This window comes from Cotesia glomerata, linkage group LG5 (genome assembly GCF_020080835.1).
Source record: "Cotesia glomerata isolate CgM1 linkage group LG5, MPM_Cglom_v2.3, whole genome shotgun sequence".
Lineage (NCBI taxonomy): Eukaryota > Metazoa > Arthropoda > Insecta > Hymenoptera > Braconidae > Cotesia > Cotesia glomerata.
Genome location: NC_058162.1, coordinates 15,682,104 through 15,703,740, shown reverse-complemented (window position 1 = coordinate 15,703,740; position 21,637 = coordinate 15,682,104). Strand labels below are relative to the sequence as shown.

General features: G+C 39.1%; 1 protein-coding gene across 2 annotated transcripts in view; it reads left to right on the top strand.

The window, feature by feature from the left end:
• Positions 1-21,637, top strand: part of LOC123264925 (F-box/LRR-repeat protein 16) — a 367,204-nt gene that overhangs the window by 119,404 nt on the left and 226,163 nt on the right. The window lies entirely within an intron of this gene.

Genomic DNA, 21,637 nt, shown 5'->3' with positions numbered 1-21,637 from the left:
TTTTTCAAGTTTATTTCTTGAATATCTCAAAAACTATCATAGTTAGGAGAATGGGCTCTGGTTTGACCCTAAGAGGATACTTAGCGTAATAAAATGAACTATTTTGTGAAAACTTCAAAAAATCATGAACTTTCAAAATTTTGGAATTTTGAGAACCCGTATGGAAAAATATATATGCGAAAAATAAATGCAAATATATATTTTCACATATATTTTTTTTGCGCTAAATATATGTCCGCATATATGTTCACATGTATGCGTGGATATATGTTCACATATATGCGCGCATATAAATGCACAGAAAAAAATTTAACTTAAATCAAGTAAATAATTTTGAAGAATTTAACTTTCTTGATTTGAGTAAAAAAATTCTCAAACTGAGAATTTTTTTTTTCAGTGTATGCTTACATATATGTCTTCATATATTTTAGCATATGTCTCTGCATATATGTCAGCATCTATGTGAAAAATATATGTTGACATATTTTTTTTTGCGTAAATATATGCGGCATATATATTATATATGCGACATATATTTTTGACATATACATTACTTTATGCGTGAAACGCTCAAAATTTTTATGTAGATCTCGAAATATTTTGGAAAGGGTGTTTTTTTTTAAAATCCCGCGAAAAAATTGAAAATTCTCAAAAATCGGGAAGTTATTGGTTTTACTCCTTTTTCGAAAATCGAGTTTTCATCAGATCCTAATGTTTTAAGGTTCTAGGAAGCTTCCTTGACTATTCCCGCGATAGTGTTTGTATATGTGTGCTTTTTTTTATAGAGGCAGGTCATAGTACATTAAGATACGAGTGGCTTAAATGAGCGATTATGACAAGGCGTGAATGATCGCTCATTTAAGCCACGAGTATCTTACACTATTTTGTAGCACCAGTGTCCTAAATTCCTCTTCAGTTTTATTCAAATTTGAATAAAAAAATTAATTAAGGAAAAGCAAAAATAGTATATCATGCATAGCAGGACCGCAAGCATTTCAAATAAATAAAATTTAGAATACTAAAATAAATAATTGCTTAAAAATAGTCTAATAGTATTATCTAATTGTAATAATCGACATCGTCGCACGAGTTGCACATATTATTTTGAAAAGTTAAAAAAAAAGAAACAAATATATATCAAATAATAAATCCAAAGTGATTAATATTAATTAACAAGAAATAAATTCACACATTGAAATAATCAATACATAAAATTAAATAACATTAAATTTAGCTGTCACTTTATAATTTTTTAATTTTCTTAAAAATGTTCATTTCCACTTTCTATTTATTATTAAAATCATAAAATGTAAAATCTTAACGAATATTTATCTTTCTTCTGATTGAACTTCAATGGTGAAATGGCAGTTTTGGAATACCATACATTGAGACTCTTCAAATTTTTTTACGCACAAACCTAAGTCTTGATCAAAAAATACTGTAGAACAGATAAATGAATGAGGAGTTGTGAAGTTGCGGAAGGTTTTAAAGCCTCGTCGTGATGAACACGTCTTCCCCGTGCTTTAGCTCGCCGTGTCCAGGGTCGGGATGAGGATCACGCAACACAGATAAACTTACAACTAACTAATCTTAACCAAATAATAACACAGATTCCAAATATAAGGTTAATTTATTCATCAAATCTCATAAAAATTATAATCAACTCAAATTTGTTATTGCAAACCAAGATACAATTATACAATATTCAATACACTAAAAACAATAAACAATACGTATTATCTTAACTTTTACCCCAAAATATACTATACACATATACAAATACTTCTGACAAGCCGTAACCTACTTGCAGCCTACTGGGGACTTTGCGTCGCGTCCGCGGATCTATCTAACTCTCCCCAGTTCCCTCCATCAACCAAGAGAGAGGCTCGGTTGTCCAAATATAGAGATACCGGGATTTGTCAAGTACCTCGACGCCCAGCCGTATCTACCCCAGGTGTTCCGACGAGGAGTACCTCCAAGTCCAGGAGTCCACAACCACCTAGCTATTTCCCAATATTCGTTCGAGAACGACAGGTCGTGTACCACAACCTCACCTCTTGCCATGCAATAGAGGCTATTCGGTGACCCGAGTACCTCAGGTCAACCTGGCTCAAAAAGATCCACTGTGAGGACAGATTTAATATAGAAGGGGGATATATCCTTCTATTCTGTACAACACAGCACTCAAGACTTCTTCTGTAAGTGTACCACTCGCTTCAGAAGCTTAAGCTGATCTGACAAAAACTGATCAGAAAATTGCTTTTAACAACTCAGAAGCAATACTCTTCGGGCGTACAGTCTGAGCGACACCGCGCTGCCTCACGGCGCGCGCGGGAACTATACTACGGGACTTCCCAGGGTGCTTCCCCTACTACTCTCGCTTGTCTCTCAGCGTCTTTCGCCGTCTCTTTTCTCTCTTTCTTTTCTCCGGGTAGGCTGCGCGCGGCTGTCTTTTCTCTCTCGTAATATTTTCCCATTCTTTTCTGACTTTATTCTTAATAACTAATAATAATTTTATATAAATTCATATAAAATATCGAGGCGCGTCACAGAGTTTCACAATCGTCGAATTGAGAAGTTGAATTTTTCTTTCTTGCAACAGTATTTTCTTGCAAAGTAGATTTAAATTTTTTTTGATGGCGTAATGTATCAACTTTAACTTCATTTGATGCTGATGAACAAGGTTGGTCAAAGTTTGATGAAACATTATCTTTGGGTTTGGACATTGAGATTGCCGTTTTAATTAATTTTTCATTTGATACTGGTAAAACATTTGAAATTTTTGTAAAATTTTTTTTCGTCGAAACATCTGAATCGGTTGATTTATTCAAAATGGTAATGTTTGTAATTACATGAGATGGTTTAGTAGATGGAGGAGTGGATCCAACAGTATTTCTTTTTTTATTCAAAATAATTTCATCGGTGATCATAGAATGAGTACGCTTTTTGTTGTTAACGGAGTCGGCAATATAATCTTCAACTACTGTTGATGACTTCCAACCACCATGTCTCTTCATCACTGTCATATTTCCTCCAGCATCAGCTAACAATGTGGCAGATGTTCGACGGAAACTATGTCCTGTGTATTTCTTTGCATTTTCTAATATTAAAAATTCAGCAATGGTTCTAGGCATTGAACCAAAGTTGTTAATTCCTATGGGCTTGCAAGTACAGCGACCATTTTGGTAATTAAAAAAAAATCTATCTGTTTTACAGGTTTGGGGCCTAGCATCCATATATTCTTTTGCGTAGTCGTAATATATACCATTAATGGTAAATGATCTTGGCTGATTATTTTTTGTTATCGGAACTTTAATAAATAAAGTGTTCTCATCAATTTTTTGACATCTTCCAGTTTCATGTTCATGAATTCACTTCTTCTTAAAGCACCAGAAATTCTAAATATTAAACAAACCTGCAACAGTAAGAATAAAATAAACAAATGTTTAGACTATACAGACATTTTCATATTAAACATATCAATAAATATTTAATTACCTTTGTAGCAAGATATTTATTATCAGGGGCTTCATTTAGAAATTTTTCGATATTTTCTTTTGTAAAAACTTCAGATTTTTTAGCAACGTATTTACACATTTGTTTCTTCAAAAAAAACGTTACTTTTTTGTAATTACCAATATCAACATCATCAAATGCTTTGATAGTAGTTTTCAACATCGAATGAAAAGCCCATAAACTGGGAGGGGCATATTTTTGAGAAAGATTATCAAAGTAGACTACAATTACATCTTCAGCAAAAGAATTTGATTTAACATTTTCTTTACGTCATGCTTTAAAAGCATTATAAGTTGCCACATACATTCGTCTAGATTTTGTTGGCATTGATTGTAAAGCTATATTCTTCGCCTTTTCTTTTATCTCGTCAGGAACAAAATCATTATAATCATCGTCTAAATCACTGTAATCACTGTCCATATTTATTACGGAATAAGATTGTTGTTAAATTAAATAATGTTCAGAAAATATTTCACACCAGAATAATGTTTACGACTGAGCGAAATCGTTAATAAAAAAAATTTGAGAATCATTAATAGAGGTTTTAGCATACTTCAGACTGAATCATAAACGACAAAAAGATGTAATTTTAATCATTAATTATTTATTATTTTGTATTTTTTCGGGGCTTTGAATGTTTTTAAATATATTTTTTCATTTTTTTTTGCGGTGAAAGTCAAATTTTTAGAGCAGATATGTATGAATTGATCGTAAATATGAGCCCGTAGCCTAAAAAATTCCTCTTCACTCGTTTCATAATTGTTTATTTAAGTCAACAGTTAAGCGAGTCCTAAATACGAATTTAGGACACGCAGTGCTATAAAATACATTTACGTATGCCAGGACCAGATGTCTAGTCACGGTATGACGGACTCAGATGTCAATAATATTGACAACAATACCGACTCAACATCCTCCTCTCTCCTTTCCCCATAGATGTTATGGGCAATACTGGATCGGAACCGCGTTAGCATTACTTCAATCCAGTCCGTGTTTCGTCTCACGATGCCTTTTCCTGGTTACTGGTCCCTTACTGCGATTTTTTCTTTTAAAAGGCGCTACGCGTAGGCTGCTACAGCTGACCAGTTATCTTCTTTTTTGATCATGCAGGTTACCAAGCTCTTAGGGGAGAGCGTGGTGCCAATAGTTCCTTCGATGCTGCTTCTGTAGTCCTTAGACCGTACACACTCGAAGAACGTATGTTCTGCGTCGTTGATTTGGTCCGAGCAGTATTTGCACGTTTTCGTGGGGTGCAGTTTCATCTTAAAAAGATAGGCGTTGAACTGTCCGTGTCCCGTCAATAGTTGGGTAAGGAAGAAGTCCGTGTCCCTGTACTTCCGAGAAAGCTAGACGTTGATGTTTGGGATTAGGCGCGCCGTCCATCTGCCCGTCTCTCCCGATGTCCATCGGTCCTGCCACTCTTGCTGCGTTTCCGCCTTTATCCTCATTCTTGCCTCCTTCATGTTTTCGCCACTGGTTTTAGCGTCATAGAGTTTTGTTCTCTACATCGAACGCTAGTAAGTCGATGGGCACGGCTCCCGCAATGACCAATACAGCCACTTCGGAAAACATGCGGTATGCGCAGGCAACCCTGAGAGTGCCTCGCCGCTGTACTGCCGCTATTTTTGGCCGGTAGGTCTTCTGCTTTAATATCTCTGCCTATATCTCCACTTCATAAAGCAGTCAGTGTTATTCCTCCTATGTCCACGGCAAATGGTTTCGGAAACCATTTTTGACGTGTCAGTACGACCATCTCGGTTTTGTGCTTGGCGAGTTTCAGGTGGTATTTATCAAGCCAAGTTTCAACGGCGTCAATGACTTCCTGAACCAGTAGTTCGGCCTCTTCTACTCTGTCTACTGTTATTTTAGCCGCAACGTCGTTTGTAACGCCCGTTAGCTCTACTTGTTTTGGCAACGAGATTTCAAGAAGCTCGTTGTAGTCTGCATTCCATAGGTCGGGCCCCATTATTGAGCCTTGCGGCACGCCAGCCATTGTGGCATATTCTTGTGGGCCTTCCGTAGTTTCCGCTATTAGCTTTCTTTCGTTATGGTAGTTGTCGACTAGTGCCAAATTCTCTGGCTCCACGTCGAATTTGTGCTCCTGTGCATCTAAAATATCTTCCCAATTTGCGCTGTGAAAGGCGTTTTTGACGTCTCGCGTGAGGAGAAGACATACTTTTTGAGCTTTAAGGCTACCAGACCATGCTTGTGTTGCTGTCTTTATGACTTTCTCGATCGCTCCGAATGTCGATCGACCTTTCCGGAAGCCATGGTTGGTGGCAAAGGCTCCTGCACGGTCGATGTAGTTACGAAGTCTTCCTTGTATGAGCTTCTCGAGCAGTTTTTGGCAATGTCTAGCATACAGATTGGTCTAAATGACGAATGTGTTACGGGGGTTCCCTTACCTTCGTCTAAAAGAACCAATCTCTGCCGTTTTCAGACCGCGGAAAACGTGCCAGTTACTAAGAATGCATTGTAAGTGTTCAGGAGTATGTCTGGATATTTCAGGGCTACAGTCCTGATCACTAGGGTGTCCGTTATTTCCCAAATTGGATTTTGTTCTGCAAACGCCCCACAAATTTTTAGGTTATGACCTAAAAAAAAATATGAGACCCAAACCAGCCCTTAATATTCACATTAACCCGTGCCTAAGTTATAATACATTTACCATTTAAATAGCATGGGATTTTTGCACTTTGCGCAGTTTATTTTTTTCCACTGAAAAAAATGTAGCTAAAAATACTTGAACGGCTATTTCTTGTAGGAAATTTAACGCTCTACAAAAAAAATCTGAGTGCTTTTTTCGATAAAATTTCCCGTCTAAAAGCTATTCAACGATAAAGTTGTATTCATAGTTGAGTTCATCGTTTTTTTTTTATTTCCATCACAATTTTTATTTATATCAAACTTAATACATACAGATAGGTGATAAAATAAATACATACAGAATTTGTATCAAAAATAAAGTATATTATTGATTATAAATAATAGTATCAAAATATTTATAGTACTTTTTTCATTTCTACAATTTTTTTTGTCAAACATTTTTTAGTTGCAGTAAGATATATTTGGCTTTGTATTCACTTACAACTTGAATCAAATATTGTTTTTGATCTTCTTGAGCAGTTAATCTATTGATATAATCTTGTGTTAATTGAACAGTTCTTTCGGCTACATCGTTTACTACTGGCAGATTATTAAAAGTTGCTAGACCATTTAAATAATTATCATTTCTAATCTACGTATCAGCACTAGTTTCTAAAAAATCTTTACTACTATCAAATCTATTGAAAAATTTTAACGGATTCGAATTAATAAAAAAATCAATATCCGTGTTTTCTAAATTTTCAACCTCACCATCTGTATTAATAATATACCGTTTGAACGAATCGACTTCTGAATCTTCACAATTTTTTAATGCTATAACCATTTCATTTTTAATGTTAGCTAATACGTTTGGATCAAAAAATGCAAGTGCAACTATTTCAGAATTTAAATACCATAAATGATTTTTAAATTTGTGCAAAACAGCTTCCGAAATTTTTAACTTCCTGCTAAGAAAATCAAAGATTTTTAGAAATCGGGACGTTATTGGTTTTACCTCGTTTTGCAAAAAACGAAATTTTATCAGACCTCGAAGTTTTAAGGTTACAGGAAGCTTCCCTGACTACCCTCGCGATGTTGTCACTATGTCTGTGTGTGTGTGTGCGTGCGTGTGTGTTTTTTTTTTTTTTTTTTTTGTTTTAAGGGGGGGGGAATCCTTTTTACGGATTCTAGGCATAGTTGTTTGGCCTAGATATGTGGCGACTCGACGCAGTGTCATACTAAAACTCGACGCTAGCGCCCCTACCCACTAAACCCTAAACCCCTTTTCCTCTTTCCCCTAATATTTATGGAAACCGCCATTAGGCATTACTTCGTGAGGGGAGGATCTAGCTACTGCTCTTTCTTCTGGTAGCTAAGGTGTTATTTTACCTTTCTTCTAGTTGTTGACATTTGCTCTTCTTCTTTCGATGGAACGCAAGTCTATAAGGACTTCTGTTGCAAATGTGCTGATGGCGTTCCAGGAGGCTCTTGATGACAACATTGCTTCTACTATTGTCTCTGGTTGGATTTTCTTCTTTAGGATCATCTCCAGCTCATCTCGCTGTGGGTAAAATCGTGGGCACTCAAAGAAAACGTGCTCCGCGTCTTCATTGATTCCTGGGCAGGACGGGCACTCCGGTGAATCATCATGCTTGAAGCGGTGAAGATACGTCCGAAAACATCCATGTCCTGACAACAACTGCGTCAGATAGTAATTGACCTCGCCATGACTTCGGTTTAGCCAAACGTCGATCTTCGGTATGAGACGGTGTGTCCATCTCCCTGTTGTCGCGGCGTCCCACTGCGATTGCCATCGTGCGATGCTGTTCTGCCGTTCTTTAGCTCTGAGTTCCTCGGCACTTAGTGTGGTTGTCCTCTTTCGTTGGTAAGGATTCCGTCTTTCCTCAGCTAGGACTCTGAGCGGCAAAGTTCCGGAAATGACACACACTGCTTCCTCTGATATTGTTCGAAAGGCGCTTGCAACTCGTAGGGCACTCATACGATATATTGGTTCAGCTTTTCTCCATGAATCTTGCACCTCTAGTGCGTCAGCCCAAATAGATATTCCGTAGGTGAGCACCGATGTGACTACTGATGACAATAGTAGCCTCCTGCTCTGCTTTGGGCCTCCGACGTTCGGCATCAATCGTGCGAGACTAGCTCTCACTACTGACGCTTTCGTACAGACGTGTTCCACTTGCTGCTTGAAGTTGAGTCGGGCATCAAGCATCACTCCCAGATATCGTATATGAGGTTGTGATGTGATTTCTCGGTCACCGACATTAATCTTAATTGTTTCAACTTCTTTTCGGCTGGTAATAAGCACTGCTTCGGTCTTCTGCTTGGCCAGTTGTAGGTTCACTGTATCCATCCACTGGTTGATCTTCTCAAAAGTGATGTCAAACAGATGTTGAATCTCGTCGAGGTGTTCGGCGACGATCACTGCGGCAACATCATCCGCATACGCTATCAGTTTCAGGAGCCCGTCATACATGATATTCCACAGAAGTGGACCAAGAACAGAGCCCTGTGGCACACCACCGGTTATATCATACTCTTTCGGACCATTCTTTGTATCGTATTTCAGCACTCTATCTGTAAAATAGCTAATCACTAGTCTGCGAAGATATGTTGGCACGTTCTTCTCGTCGAGAGCTTGCATGATGCAGTCCCAATTAGCGGAATTGAAAGCATTTTTGATGTCCAAGGCAGCCACCAGGCAGTACTTCTTCGTTCCACCCTTCCATCTAGTTCCTGCGATTGCCTCTTTGGCCGTATTAACAACCAGGTTGATCGCGTCCAGGGTTGATCGTCCTTTCCGGAATCCATACTGGTTGTCTGCCAAGAGTGGGTCGACTACTGCATCTATTCGCTGATGGATGATACGCTCAAATATCTTACCCGCCGTATCTAGCATGCAGAGTGGTCGGTAAGATGACGGTTCTTCTGGCGGTTTCTTTCCTTTAGGTAAAAGTACTAACCGTTGCTGTTTCCACTTACGAGGAAAAGTCCCCTCCTTGAGGCATGCGTTGTAAGCGTCTAGAAATAATGTTGGTGCTGCCTTTATGATGGTTTTCAAGGCTATATTAGGGATTCCGTCCAATCCCGGCGCTTTATTATTTCCTACCCGATTACAGGCCTCCAACAATTCTTCTTCAGTGATAGGTGGAATGTCGTCCAGTTCATCTTGCGTTGACTGATAATTGAGACTGTATTGCTGTGGAAACAGCGCAGTGACGATTTTCTGAAGGAGTTGGGGACACGTAGGTGACGGCATTTGTTGTTTCTTTAGGTGCGTCATGACCACCTTATACGGCCGACCCCACACGTCTTTGTCGACCTCGTATATGAGCTCTTTCCAGCATCTTCCTTTGCTCTCTTTTATGGCCTTATTAAGTTCACGACGAGCTTTTTTGTACTCTGCGATCAGCACTGCAGAGTTAGGTCGTTGATAGCCACGCTGAGATATTCTTCTCTTTCGATGACACTCTTGACGGATGTGTGTGTGTGTGTGTGTGTGTGTGTGTGTGTGTGTGTGTGTGTGTGTGTGTGTGTGTGTGTGTGTGTGTGTGTAAGTATGTGAACCGCTTATAACTTTTGAACGGTTTGACCGATTTCATTGCGGTTGGTGCTATTCAAAAGAAGTCGGCCGAACTTAGATTTCTTGTGAATTTGAACTGATTCGAACCGATAGATTTCGAGATATTTTGAGAAATCTCAAAAAAACTAAGAAAAAAATCTTCTTGAAATGTGGTTTTTTTGCAGTAACTTTTTAACGGCTTTATCGATCAACTTCTAAAACTAATCAGCTTTTAACCTTGAAAAACCACATCGATTGCCACCAGTCTGGTCAAAATCAGTTAATTCTTTCGAGAGATCGTGAACGAAAGAAAATCGAAAAAAGTGTTTTTTCGAAATCACTCCGAAATTCCTAGCTCTGTCAGTATAAATTAGAAGATTCTTTGTGAAGCTTAAAAAGCCGCGTCGAATGCCGTCAACCGCGTGAGAATCGGTTCATCCATTCAAAAGTTATTGTGGTTTGAAAATTCAAAAAATTGTGTTTTATCAAACTTCTATCAGACTTTTGAGCTTGAAGAGCTCAAAAGCACAGAGAAGTTATCTCTTTGAGCTTGGAGAGCTTAAAAGAACACATAAATTGTATTTTTGAGCTCGAAGAGCATCAATTTCATATTATATTTGAAAAATGGAAAAAAAATTTTACTTTTTGTAAATTTAAAACCGGATAAAAAAACAGTAACCGTTTGGTTCTACAACAGTAATTTTTTTTTTTTTAAATTTTTAAAAATATTAAGTAATTCGAAAAATATATGAAGTTTATTTATTTTTACTTAATTAATAAAAAAATTAATTTTATAAATAATTCTAAAGTTCTATAATTCTAATTCTATAAAATTCTATAATTCTAAAATAATAATTTCTCAATTAAAAGAAATTAGGGAAACGGTTGACCTTAAAGGCCATCCCTGCAACTTCCCGCTCATTTTGTACTTAAGAGCTCAAAACTCTAATAGCAGTTTAATAAAACATAATTTTTCGAATTTTCAAACCGCAATAACTTTTGAATGAATGAACCGATTTTCACGCGGTTGGCAGCATTCGAAGCAGTTTTTGAAGCATCATAAAGAATCTTTGAGTATTAATTAATTAAACTAGAAATTTTTAAGTAATTTCGAAAAAATTTTATTTTCGGTTTTCTTTCGACAACGATAACTCCCGAACGAATCAACCGATTTTGACCGGGCTGGCGGCAATTGACGTGGTTTTCGTATGTTAAAAGCTGATTAGTTTTTAAATCGATCGGCAGATGCGTCTAAAAAATAATGAAAGTAAACCACATTCAAAAAAATTTTTTTTGTAGTTTTTTCAAGATTTCTCAAAATCTACCGGTTGGAATCGATCAAAAGTATATTCAAAATCTAAGTTTGGTCAAGCCCTTTCGAATGGCACCAACCGCGAAGAAATCGGTCAAGCCGTTCGAAAGTTATAAGAGTGTCACATACATACATACATAAATACACACACACACACACACACACACACACACACACACACACACACACACACACACACACACACACACACACACATACCTCGTCTCGGGGCAGAAGAGATACTGCTACCGGGCGCGTCTCCCCGAGCGGATGGGAGAACGCTTGCTGTCCTTGGATGACACTTAATCTCTTAGTTGATGAGGTACAGCGGGTAGGAGCCAAGCAACATAACCAAACAAAATAAGCTCCCGTGGACAAAACTCCTCTTTAATGGGTTGGTCACACTAACTGACCTAGCAAGACGATTGGTTCCTGCTGTAACTCATTGGGAGTGTCCGGAACCTGTATCGTAGTTTCCGACGATGCAGGCCACGGCTGATGTGAGCTTGCTCTGCCGAGGTGCAAATTGCAGCAGTGGATCAGGAGCCAGCCACTTCGGGCCTTGATCAGAAAGTACGCAGTGAGTGTTAGAGATCGGAATCTTCACCGCTCCGAGCGAGTCTAGTCCGTCCGTGTATTCCGGGACTGGCTAAGTGTCGGCTAGGCCTCACGGAACTGGGGTAGGAGTACTATCTCCGAGGGTACACCCGTTCCTAGTTATGGCAACCCGTTCCACTCCGTACGATGCGCTGGTAAATCAAAAAAGTATGAGTAACTTACAGGAAACAAACAAGAATAGAAACGGGCTTCATGCTCAACAAGCAGCGATTGAAGCAAGCGCTGACATGAAGAGAACGCAAGCGTTGGAGCGCCTTGAGAAGCTGACCATTGAGCTGCAAGAGTTTGTCCAAACTAAGGTCAATATCCACAAGGAGATAAAGACCAAGACAATCGGTGTAGTCAATGCTCTTGAAAGATTCAAGAAACTGGACGAGGAATGGCAGTCATCACGACGCCGCATTGAAACTGAAACTGAGACGGAAGAAGCAATGGACACTGGAGCCGACGGTGACGGTGAATCTGCTGCTGAGCGGAAAAAACCACGCAAATGGATCAGACCCGACGCACTGATCATCCGCCCGGCCGAGAAAACAAAGTATGCCGAGATTCTGCGTCGTATAAAGCAGGACGTCTCAGATGAGCAGGTTCGTTCAACTGTGGATAAGATCAACAAGACCAGAAGTGGGGACTTGTTGATTACGATTTCGAGGAAGAGCACTGACAAAGGCCAAGGTCTGCAAAAGACGATCGCGGACATCCTTAAGGAGGAGGCCAAAGTGATTTGCAAAGGGCCACAGGAGACCATCGAGATCCGAGATGTCGATGACGACACGACGAAAGAGCATATTCAGACCGCTCTAAAGAGGGAAGCTGGAGAAAGTTGTGAAATCCCACTAGAGGCAATCAAGATCCGTAAAGCCTTTAGGGGTACGCAGACAGCCACAGTGTCACTACCAGCAGCTGCAGCACAAAAGTTACTGGAGGGAAACTGCAAAATAAGGATAGGCTGGTCTAATTGCCGAATGAGAGCAATGAAGAGACCCATACAATGCTTCAAATGCTGGCACTTTGGGCACTTCGGATCGCAGTGCAAAAGCAAAGTCGACCGGTCTAAGCTCTGCATAAGTTGCGGAAAAGAAGGACACAAAATTGCTGATTGTAAAAATCCAGCTAAATGTGCACTGTGCTTTGAACGGCACGGCGTAGAAAAGGCGGCTCACCATGCAGGCACGAACAGATGCCCCATCTTCCAAGAAGCGCTCCAGAAGATAACGAAGCCAAGAACATGAAGATATTGCAGCTCAACCTCAATCATTGTGAGGCCGCGCATGACCTGCTCATGCAAACTGTGCACGAATTAGAGGCAGACGTAGCACTTATAAGTGAGCCTTATAGACACCTGAGTAACCAACCCTGGGAATTCTACAGCACTAACAAAGCCGTCATTTAGTCCTGCGGTAAATGTCCTTTTCAGAGAACAGTCAACAATAAAAAAGCCGGCTCCGTAGCAGCATGGGTAGATGGCCTCTGCTTCTACAGTTGCTATGCACCACCTAGTCTCTCTAATGAGCATTATGAAGACTTCCTTGTTCGGCTAACTGAGGACGCAAGAAAACACTTTTCCGTGGCAATAGCTGGTGACTTCAATTCCTGGGCAACAGACTGGGGCAGCAAGTTCACTAATACACGTGGAAAAGCACTTCTCGAGGCAATGGCCACTCTGGACGTGATCCTTCTTAACACCGGTGACACGCCAACGTATACTAAGGGAGAGGCAAACTCAACTGTCGACCTTACATTTGTCAGCAGTTGCTTAGCTCGAAGAGGTTTTTCTTGGAAAGTATTGAACATCTATACAGCCAGCGACCACAGTGCGATACTATGGGAAATATCAACTGGCCAGAAACTAACAAGAGACAACAGGAGCGCTAGCGCGGTTGGGTGGAAAGTTAAGTCTCTCGACCCCACTGCTTTAGTAGTAGCCTTAGACTGCAATCCGATCATCGTAGAAACTGCTGAAGAGAAGACCAAGGACCTAATGAGAAGAGTCACCCAGGCTTGCGACGCTAGTATGTCTCGGAAACGTCGCATAAATTCAAGACCTTCAGTGCACTGGTGGAACGATCACATTAGCATTCTACGCTCAAAGTGTCTTAAAAAAAGAAAAAAGTCTCAGCGTGGCTACAGACGATCTAACTCCGCAGAGCTGTTGGCAGAGTATAAAAAGGCCCGTCGAGAACTGAACAGAGCCATCAAAGAAAACAAAAGACGTTGCTGAAAGGAACTGGTCGCAGAAGTCGAGAAAGATCTATGGGGCAGACCGTATAAGGTGGTTATGACCCACTTGAAATGCCAACCAATGCCATCACCTACGTGTCCACAACTCCTAGAGAAGATTGTTACTACGTTGTTTCCCCAACAGCTGGTATTCACCTACAAGTGGGAGCAGCTCAATTCTGAAGACATCCCAACTATCACGTTTGACGAGTTGATAGAGGCAGGAAATCGAGTAGGGAATAATAAGGCGCCGGGATTGGACGGAATTCCTAATATTGCCCTGAAATCAATCCTTAGGGCAGCACCGACATTATTCCTGGACGTTTACGATACATGCCTGAAGGAAGTGGAAACAGCAACGGCTAGTGTTACTTCCGAAGGGGAAAAAGCCGCGGGAAGAACCGTCATCCTACCGACCACTCTGCATGTTAGACACGGCCGGCAAGATATTCGAGCGCATAATTCATCAGAGAATAGAGGCTTCAGTCGATCCACTCCTAGCAGAGAACCAGTTTGGTTTCCGGAAAGGACGGTCAACTCTGGATGCTATCAAATTGGTTGTTGATATAGCCAAGGATGCAATCGCCGGAACGAGATGGAAGGGTGTAAAGAAGAAATACTGCTTGGTGGCTGCTTTGGACATCAAGAATGCCTTCAACTCTGCTAACTGGGACTGCGTTATGCGGGCTCTAGAAGAAAAAAACATACCAGGATACCTTCGCAGAATAGTAGCGAGCTACTTCATGAACAGGCTCCTGAAATATGACACGACGAATGGTACGGAAGTGTACGAAATCTCTGGAGGAGTGCCACAGGGATCAGTCTTAGGTCCTCTGCTATGGAACATCATGTATGATGGCCTCCTAAGAATAGCATTGCCTACGGGAGTCAAACTTGTAGCATATGTGGATGACGTAGCTGTCGTGATTATCGCAAAGCACCTCGAAGAGATAGAAATGGCATTTGATATTACATTCAGACGAGTCAATTTGTGGATGGACATGATGAACTTGCAACTAGCCAAGCATAAAACCGAGGCAGTGCTCATCACCAGCAGAAAAACGGTAGAAACCATCAAGTTGAGAGTCGGAGAACAAGAAATCACATCACAACCATTTATCCGTTATCTGGGAGTGATGCTGGATGCACGACTCAACTTCAAGCAGCAGGTGGAACATGTCAGTGCCAAAGCGTCAGTAGTGAGGGCTAGTCTCGCACGGCTGATGCCTAACATCGGAGGCCCAATGCAGAGCAGGAGGCTACTATTGTCATCAGTAGTCACATCAGTGCTCACTTACGGAATATCCATTTGGGCTGATGCACTGGAAACCCAAGAATCATGGAGAAAAGCTGGACCAATATACCGACTGAGTGCCCTACGAGTAGCTAGTGCCTTCCGCACTATATCAGAAGAAGCAGTGTGCGTCATTGCTGGAACCCTACCTCTTAGAGTTCTAGCAGAGGAAAGACGGGCCCTTTACCAACGAAAAAGGTCAACTGCACTGAGCCTTGAAGAACTTAGAATTGAAGAACGGCAGAAGAGCATAGGCTGATGGCAACTACAATGGGATGCTGCAGAGAAGGGTAAGTGGACGCACCGTCTCATACCTCGGATCGACATTTGGCTTAACCGGAATCACGGTGAGGTCAATTACTATCTTACGCAGATGTTGTCGGGACATGGGTGTTTTCGAGAGTATCTACACCGCTTTAAGCACGATGACTCTTCGGAGTGCCCGTCCTGCCCAGAAGCTGCTGAAGACGCGGAGCACGTCTTCTTTGTATGTCCTCGTTTCGATCCACAGCGTGAAGAACTGGAGAGGATCCTGAACCAGAGAATGCAACCAGATTCACTAGTGGAAGCAATGTTGTCATCAGAAGCTGCCTAGAACGCTACCAACACGTTTGCAATAGAAGTCCTTAAAGACTTGCGTTCCACCGAAAGAAGAAGAGCAAATAGCAGAAGATAGAAGGAAGGTAGTTAACATCTTAGCCACCAGAAGGAAGAGCAGCAGCTAGATCCTCCCTTCACGAAGTAATGCCTGACGGCGGTTTCCATGAGGGATTAGAGGAAAGAAGGAAAAGGGGTTTAGGGTTTAGTGGGTAGGGGCGTTAGTGTCAAGTTTTAGTATGACCCTGCGTCGAGTCGCCACATATCCAGGCCAAACAACTATGCCTAGAGTCTCGGGTATTTCAGGTAGTAGGGAGAGGGGTGACGGGCCGGAGCGAGCACGAGTGGAGTAGTGGCCGGTGGACAAGACAGAAGAGGTTGTACTACCGAACGTTCCGGACGCAGTTGGAATAAGCAGGTAAATATCCAGTCACACGTTCACTTAATTGGAACGCAAGCGTTGTTTAATATTTATTAATTATTCCTAATTAATAAATTACATTATACTAATCCAATTGGTTCGTCTAGGAATAATTGTTACGCTTGGAAGCAGTACAAAATCCCCGAGAGTACGAGTAACGACGAGGCGGCAGCAGAACAAAGCCTTGGCTGTAAGTTGACGGGAAGGAGTTCGTCGATTGCAAGGTACATTGTCAAGTCTCGCGGGCAAAATTCGACTGTGGTTAGCACCCAGTCTTATTTACTCTTCTGGACAAGGTTTAATTGTTTTTTTTGGGGGTTAATTAAATTAAATTAATTAATGGGTAAAATAAAATTGCTGTAGAATTCTGTGGTCCGACACCCGGAATATATTAATTGACCTTGAGGCGAGTTTTATGTTAAGATAATTATGCGCCATTTTATCGTCAATTGTATTAAATTAATTTAATTATTTATTAATTATTTTCGATTAAATAATTTTCGTTATTGGTTGTTAATCGGAAAGTTTTATAAGAAAGTGGTGATATGGTTTTGTTACTACGCAGAACATTTTAACTACGCATCTAAAATCACAAGGTCACGTTTACTGGCGTCATGTAATTCTATTGTATTGAAAATAGTCACCGGATAAATTTGTTAGTTCGGTTAGATAAAGTTAATATTTTATTTTAATTAATTCGGTTTGGGTTATGAGTGATAGAGAGTGAGATTTGACAAGAAGCTTCTGATAAATGGTACGGTTTTCCCTCTATATCAGAAGTTTCCCAAATTTTGGTAATAGGTTGAGAAAGTTGACGAGTAGCTTCTGGTAAATGGTACGGTTTTCCCTCTATATCAGAAGTTTACAATAAAATTGGTCATTTGGTAATACGGAAATTGGTAAAAAAATTTGGAGGTCATATGGTCTACATACCCGTGAATTATGGTACGGTTTCCCCTTTGCTTCGCGGGTATAAATTAAGGAATTATATTATGGAAATTTTGCAATGGAAATCATAGTGTGCGTGTGAATGTGATTTGTAAAATAAATAATTGGTAACCACGAATTATTAGCTTTATTCATTTCCAAATAATTTCCTAATTCTCTCTGCGCTGTAGATTATCTCTCATGTTCTTACGGTTTCCAGGACACCGTTATAACAACCTGGTGGCGCCCTAAATTTAACATTTAAAAATAATAATCTCATGGTATGGATAGTTAACATCTAATTAATAAATTAAGGCTGCTATGAAACGGCGGGAATAAATACCCCCGTTACAAAATTTTCAATTTTCTTAGCGGGAAGTTAAAATTTTGTGAAAAAATTGAACAGTACAAAATTAAATAAAGAGTTTTTAGAGCAACTTTGAAAATTATTTTTTTAATTTATACATTTTACCATTTTATAATTTATACCGTAAATCCGCCATAAAATATATTAATTAAAAAAAATTAAAAATGTAAGATTGTCGATTCTTAGACTTAAAAAACCTAGTGACCGTATAACAGAATTATCACTCAGATTTGGCTTTATTTGATACTATTAAGTCAGATCCGACCTGATCAAATCATATCAGAGCATATCAAATAATTATAAACGGTCATATCAAATTATATCAGGCCATACCAAGCCATATCAGAATATATCAACAATTCGTTATTTTATTTATGAGTTTTACTTGTATACCGTTATCTGGTTTTTACAAGGCTGATATCCCCACTCTTTTTTGAGGATTCAACAATATCTCCACTCTATATTGCGGCTGTGGACCGACTTGTGCCTTCCGTACCGCATTTACCCTGATCTTCACCACTCGGCTATTGGAACAGTAACATGTTAGTACAGTTAGTACAGTTAATACAGACCCGATGTTAGTACAGTCAGAGCTGGGTTAAGTCTAGAGATGCGGAATGACCGTCATTTTTACTTTCGGTCAGGACACGGTCATATGACCGTCCTGTGACCGTCACATAATTAAAAAAAATTTCTGTAATGCTGGAATGACCGTCACGTTCTAAACGGTCACAAATTCCGTCATTTGCATCTATATAGACGTTTTTGACAGAATTTTTTAATAAAGCATTCCCGAGTAAAAATGAAATTATTATTTTTTACGGAAAAATAATGAATTTCGTTCGACCGCCGCACCACCGCTGCACCATCGCCGCACCATACCGCCGCACCACTGCTGCACGACCGCTGTTTGGCGGACTATTACGCCGCACGCTAAAAATTTACTCCCCCTAGCATCGCTGCACCACCGCCGCACCAATGCTAAGTCATACCTACAATTTCACAAAAAATGGTATCATAATCAATTTATCACGCAATAATTAATTAATAAATCATGCGACTAGATATATTAATGTAAGATCTATTGATCAACCTCCTTTTAATCAAATGCCTAATATTAAAAAAAAAAAATTTTTTTAAATCAGGCCAAAGCACCGCAAAACTACTGATTTTTTTAGTCGTATTGTTGATGTAGTTTTTAATTTCGTCCTCGGGTTGCACAGAAGCGGTACGCCTATCGAAATACTCTGAAAGAATTTTAAAAATTGAACTGTGATCGGATTCGAACCTGGATCGTCTGCATGGAAGTCTCAAACATTGCCAACTGCGCTGCAAGCCATAGTTAACTAAAAAAATTAAGTTAAGCTATTCGAATGATCAACAAATATTTTATTTCAATGTATATACCATCAAACAGCGGTATGTTGCGGCGGTGGTGCAGCGGTGGTGCGGTGGTCGAACGAAATTTATTATTTTTTCATAAAAATTAATAATTTTATTTTTACCCGGGCGCGTCACAGCTGTGGTGCGGCGCTGGTGCGGCGGTAGTGCGGCGAATAGATAAATTCTTTACTTGTCACGGCGGTGATGCGGCACTTGTAAAATAATCAAAATTGTCACGGCTGTAGTGCAGCAGTGGTGCGGCGCTTAAAAAGCCGTGCAGTGGTGTTGCGGCGTTGGTGCGGCGGAATTCTATTTTTACTCGGGTTTTTTGAAAATTGATGCAAAATTTACGGTCACATTAAAAACCTTCATGAATTTAGACATTTGCATCTATTTAGGCGTTTGTGACGAAAATTTTTAATTATAATTTATTCTCAAATGAAAACTATAAAATAAATCGATCATTGTATTACCGAAGTTTACCGAGATATTTAAGTTTTAACTTGTACAGGTAATCAATTTAAAGTCGAATAAAAATAATTTTTTCATGTACCATTTTAAAATTGTTTTAAATTTAAAATAACTTTCAACCATTGAATGATGCAATAAATATGAAATAAAATAAATCGTATTATAATTATCACAAAAGTTTCTTTATTTAATAGTTATTATTACATATTTATCTTCAATATTTTATATAGCTTTATATTTAAAGTTAATAACGATATCTTTTTTTTAATTAAATAATATTTTGTATCTTTTAGAGAATATTCGTATTAATATAATTATTTAAACCATTAGATAAAATAAGTTATGACACAAAATTTATAATTAAATATTTATAAAAAAATTATTTAGTATACTTATATTACTCCAAAATTACTCGCAATAACAAACTTTTATTTTACTTTGTTCTTAGAAATTTACTAGATGTAGCATTTTCGCTTGCTCGGTCTGTCAATTAACAAACGGTCATGTGACAGTCCTGTGACCGTCCGAAGACCAAAAAAAATGTCAATGACGGGACCGCTCGCATCTCTAGTTAAGTCTACAGTGATTGATAAGAAACTCTTCTTTATCGACCACTGGAGCATTAGGCTCCTCTCCTAGTGTGCAGAGATCCCTCGCGCTAGCCAACTAGAGTGGTCACACATTCAAGTTGTTGCTTAAATGGGTGATCGCCCAAGTCAAACGTGTGCCGCCCGGCTATCTCTGTCATTTTCAGAGGCTGGCAACGTAACGCACATATTTTTATTTATAATCACTGAAAAATATTGGTGCGCGCCGAGATCGAACCCGGGTCCCACTTTTTCGAAAAGCGGGCACCCAGCCGACTAGGCTATTGTCAGCCTCGAATATATCAACAAATTATGTCTACATATATCAATTATACCAGCCCATATCAAATGATATCAGGCCAGATCAAGCCATATGAAGCCTGATCAAGCTATATCAGGCCTGATATGGCCAATTTTCATATCAGGTTATATCAGGACCTATCAAAAATTATACATGGACATTAGGGCGGTTCATTTCCGCAAAACTTTTTTTTTTCGGTGCTCATGCAAAATATTAATCTACATATAGAAAAAAAAAACTCTTACCAAGTTTGAGCTCTTAATAATAATTTTAAGTACTTACAATAAAAATTTAAAGTTTTACCATTTAAAATGCATGTAAAAATTTTTTTTTTTTTTAAATTTCTAATGCTGACCTGGCTTTTACAATATTGCAAATCGGTTTGATGGACCTTGTGGGGAATTTCACGCTCTTTAAAATAGCCTTAGAGTTTTTTTGTGTAACTCGCACTGGTTCACCGGTAGGAGTCGTCAAAGTACAGTTTTTGAAAAAAATATATTTTTTTTTTAATTTTTCGAGCAAACCGCCAAAAGTAGGAAGAAAAAAAGGACTGACTCATAAAAAAAAAGTTATCCAACCAATATTTCATGAATTTGCAGCCATTTTTATACCGGAAAAAGTAAGAAATTGATAAATACTAATTCATAATGTTACTTAGATTCATTTTTTCTATTTATTACCATTATATTTCCCTACACTAAGAACTTTTTTAAAATTAGGATGATTTTTTACTCATAATAAATATTAAAACACACAAATTAATAAAAACCCTGATGGATCCAAAGTGCGGTAGACTACGGTAATGTACGGCAAATTTACGGTAGGGTACGGTAGAGTACGGTACGTACAGCGATTTACCGTAATACAGTATGACACCGTAAATTACGGAGATTTTACGGCAAAGAACCGCGATTGTACAGTAATTTACCGTTATTGTATGGTAAGATACCGTGATTGTACGGTAAAATACCGTAACTGTTAGTAAAATACTATAATTATCCGGTAAAAAGTACTGTTTTCGTACGCTAAAGTACCATAATTGAACGGTAATGTACCGTAATTGTACGGTAACTTATCGCTAAAATAACGTATATTTGACGGTAGGTTACCATTGGAATACGGTAGTGCGGAAAGTTCAGAAGTATATTTTCTACCGTGATTTCACCGTACGCTACCGTAATTATACTGTAATTTTACCGTTCTATACAGTATTTTCACCGTTCTTTACTGTACGTTACGGTATTTTACGGTTACTACCGTGCAAGTAGAATGCTACTGTATTCTACGGTGGCCATACAGTATATCGACCGTATTTTTACCGTATAATACCGTAATTCTACAGTATTTCAGATCCGCCAGGGAAAACTACAAGAATAAAATTGTAACATAGATCTTGCAATTTTTCAACATTTCTGTCGTTTACCAAAAAAATAAAAATGAAGATTGTTTAATTTTTT